This window comes from Sinocyclocheilus anshuiensis, unplaced genomic scaffold, assembly GCF_001515605.1.
Source record: "Sinocyclocheilus anshuiensis isolate Anshui unplaced genomic scaffold, SAMN03320099.WGS_v1.1 scaffold1686, whole genome shotgun sequence".
In the NCBI taxonomy this organism is placed as follows: Eukaryota; Metazoa; Chordata; class Actinopteri; order Cypriniformes; family Cyprinidae; genus Sinocyclocheilus; species Sinocyclocheilus anshuiensis.
Genome location: NW_015547717.1, coordinates 265332 through 269833, shown reverse-complemented (window position 1 = coordinate 269833; position 4502 = coordinate 265332).

Below are 4502 nucleotides of genomic sequence, written 5' to 3'. Positions count from 1 at the left end.
CCACTAGGAAAGGTGAAGGATTTCCGTATACCCACTTAAAAAAGCACGAGGATACGTAACAACATCGTTTTGTAACAGAACTTCATTCAACTTGATCAGATGCACAGCACCACTTTGCAAAGGAAACACAAAATGCACAGAGAGCTCCCCCCAGAGGTCTTGAGGATGCCTTCATACTCATAGTGCATTTCCCCACCAGTCACCAGCAAGGTTGAATTAACTCACGTTCATTCATAAATTCACCCCGTCCATGTTGCGAAGCACCTACTTCTTGAAAATCACGCCGTGTTTCTGTTGATGACTACTGCTATTGCGCAGCATTGAATGTGAATCACTAAAGGAGATATGAAACGAAAGCAAACTCAAACTACACTCTTTCTGTGTTTTCGTAAGCCTGCCCCTGAAGCTTCTGCTGCTTTAACTGCAGCAGATGACACGGATCGCTTGAATGTGCTTAAAAAAATGTGCAAATGATTACGTTTCGTGAGGACGCACCAGTGGCCCCATCGGAGCAGTAACAGATCAGTCAACTGTACCGAACGTCTTTCACACTGGCCTCTGGACATTAGATAGTCACTACCTGACATGGTCATGATCAAATATGTTAGCTTTGCTTGGCGGCATAAATAAAGTAGATTTCTTATCCTGTGGCTCCCTCTAGTGGACTGCAGTTGTCCTCTAGGGCATTTTTGCTCAGCCAATGCAGGTCTATGGGAAACCTTTGATTTTTATAATTATTTATACAAAAACTGTAAGTCTCATGAGTTAGAAAACATATAGAGCAGGTCCAAGGTCTCTGACGAGTTTGGTGCCTGTAGCATTAAAGCCCTAGGAGGATATACAGTACAGTTGAAAATTACTGGTCTCAGAAGAAGAATAATAAGTTTAAATAGTATAACAGTATGTTGGCTTTCTCAAGCCAACATAACTAGCTAATACTTAAGTAACGTTAGTGTGGTGGATCAGTGAATGCGAGAGAAGGGGAGAGATAACACACATACTGTGTATGTGAGTTTACAGCAGTTAAACCGAATACAATGTTTATATCTCCTTGTTACAGATGATGAGAGAGATGAGAGAGATGAGAATTTAAAAACAGGCACTCTTAAATGTGCATTGAAAATTGCCAGCTGATAAAACCTATTATTGTCGGTGCACAGCCATTAATGTCTAAACCGCTGGCCACAAAAGTGAGTACACCCCTAAGTGAAAATGTCCAAATTGGGCCCAAAGTGTCAATAGTTTGTGCGCCCACCATTATTTTCTAGCACTGCTTTAACCCTCTTGGGCATGGAGTCCTCTTCCACTCCTCCATGACGATATCACGGAGCTGGTGGATGTTAGAGACCTTGCGCTCCTCCACCTTCCATGTGCACTCAACTTCTTTGGTCGACCACGGCGAGGTGTACTCACTTTTGTGGCCAGCGGTTTAGACATTAATGGCTGTGTGTTGAGTTATTTTGAGGGGACAGCAAATTTAAACTGTTATACAAGCTGTACACTCACTACTTTACATTGTAGCAAAGTGTCATTTCTTCAGTGTTGTCACATGAAAGGATATAATAAAATATTTACAAAAATGTGAGGGGTGTACTCACTTCTGTGAGATACTGTAGATGCAAATTGTATGAATTAGTGAGTGTGGTGGTGCTTATGGGGTGTCACTGTGGGACGGTGAGTATGAGGCTGGGAGGGAATATCAGAGTGTACCCACGACAAAAAACTAGACTACACCACTATTAAGCTCACCAAAATCTAAAAATCTACATTGAGACATTTTTAGTGCACAAGTTATCGGTTTCGGTACAAGAAGATATGTTAAAATAAAATATTAATCTCTCACACAATAATATTTAATTTTATTTTAAATGACAAAAGCATTTCAATTAAGATATACATCATTAAATGCAAAAAGGCTGGCCATGCTTAATGGGTACATTTTTGTACCATTTAAGCACACCCCTGTTCCCATTAAGCTCACATGTTTTATTAATAATTCTTGTTTATTTTAAGGAAAATGTTTAAAGAATAATTGAAAAATGTTTTATTTGAAGGTACAAAGTTAATCACAAAAAAACAACACTAAAATCAAGCAACAAGGCAATCAATTTGATCAGTTATAGTATATTCATTGTGTCATTCAAAAGTGTTAGTCAAACCACACTGCAACATCTAGACTTGTCCATGTTGACCTAAGTAACACATATTCAAAAATCTAATAACAAAACAAACCAATAAAACATTTAATTCATGGGGATGAACACAGAAACTAGTCACAATATAATGCCTCTTATTAAATGGATGTCAACTTATTTATATTCCCTTAAGCCTGGAATACACTACACAATTTTTTGCTCAGATTTTCCACCGATTTACAGTCTGGAGAAGTTGATGCTAGTTGCCAAAGGTCAGAGCCAGACTTGAGTTGCCTGATTCCATAGAAAATCACATATGATGGTCACAGACAGATTTTTTAGCTTCAGACTTTGATTCCATCCAGTCGGAGGAGATCAAACATGATTGATATTTCAGCCGATTTTAGAATACATATTGTTTTAATTTGTCACGTGTCTCCAACAATGAGCACATTTCTGTGTGAGTCTGTTGTGATCAGAAGAAATTTCACATCTGGTAGTGTATCATGCTCAGTCGTTTAGTGTATGATGCAGTTTTCCTTTGTGACTATTTACAATACTATTATAAGTCGGTAAGCGTATGATGCCTGGTGTTTTAAGAATCTGTTCACATTTTATAAGTTGTGTAGTTTCCAGCCTTTAATCACTTTTTTTCCTGGACAGATACGACAGGTTTCTGATAGCTCCTTCTTTGTACGAATGACATGCCTCTTTCATCTTTAGGCATAAACTATAGTTACACCTAGATTTTGTTATCTTAAAGCTGTTAAAATAAGTTATTAATCATTTTATAAAGATTAATTTAAAGCAGGGATGGGAAACTGGCGGCCCACGTTTACGGCCCGCTGGATCATATTAGACTCGGATGATCAATACGGCCCGCATTGTCTTTTAGTATGGCCCGCTGGATCATATTAGACTCAGATGATCAATTTTAAAACATTTCAAAAGCAAGTCACGTAAAGATTGCTTTCAGTTTATAATGTTAATACTATCTCCAACCAGGAGAGGTCGCTAGTTTTCATCCGCTCCCCTATTAATTTCAGCGCAGTAGGACCTACGTGAACTCTGTAAACATTCGCTAACTTTAGCAAATAATAAATGAAAAACTAACCATGAAAACGTCTCAGGTTCCGTATGTAACCATGGTTCCTCGAGGGAACGAGACGCTGCATCGGAAAACGCTTTGGGAATGCCTTCTGTGACCACGCTCTGAATCACATGTGAAATCAGTCCAATAGCTGGGCGAGACGTCACAGGCGGGTGATGTCATGGCCAGGAAGCTATAAAAGCACGTGCGGCGGAGCCGGCATCAGCTTCAGGAATGAAGCAAGCGCTGGCAGGGATGCCGGAAGTATGGCACTGAGACGCAGCATCTCGTTCCCTCGAGGAACCATGGTTACATACGTAACCTGAGACATTCCTCTTCAGGAACTCGAGCTGCGTCGGAAAACGCTTTGGGAACGAAAATGCCCACGCCGTCAGACACAACTAAGGCGAGAGAAAGGGGAGCCAGGAGTGGCTAAAGTAGGCGGGGCCCGTCGTCCATCAGAGGACTCGAGGCTATGGAATAGCATCCTGATCCACCACTTAGCATAAGCTTCTCTGTTAGGCAGTTAGCTGGGTCGGGCTGGCGGTCTCCGCAGAAATACAGTTTCCTCATAGAGGGAGCTCTGGATGGAGGATAGTCTCAACAACCTCGGTTGAGAGACTGGAAGTTATGAGTTGTGCCTCCTCAGAGGCCACACCCACAACTTCCACAGCTCCGGGCGGGGGCGCGCCCTCCACCTGTGAGAGGAGATCTCTCATGACAGGAATCTCCCATAGAGCGCCGTCCAGGAGAGAAATCAGGCCTGAGAACCATACTCGGCCCGGCCAGAACGGGGCTACTAACAACAGACAGGCCCCGTCCCGGCGCAATCTCTCCAGAACTCCCGGGAGCAGAACAATCGGAGGAAAGGCGTACAGATGAAGCCTCGGCCACGTCTGTACCATGGCATCCAGCCCCCGTGGAGCTGAATGAGTCAGAGAGAACCAGAGGGGACAGTGCGATGTCATCCGAGTCGCAAACAGGTCCACCTGGGCCTGGTCAAAAACTCTCCATATCTGCTTCACCACCTCGGGGTGAAGCATCCATTCCCCTGGGCCTCGGCCCCTGCCTCGACAGGATGTTTGCTCCCATATTGAGATGCCCAGGAATGTGAACAGCTCTCAGCGAGAGGAGTTTGCCCTGGGACCACACAAGGATCTGGTGCGCCAGCTAGTACAAAGGGCGCGAACGCAGACCTCCCTGGTGGTTGATGTAAGAGACCACCACTGTGTTGTCGGTGCGCACCAACACATGGTGACCTCTTAGGTCTGGGAGAA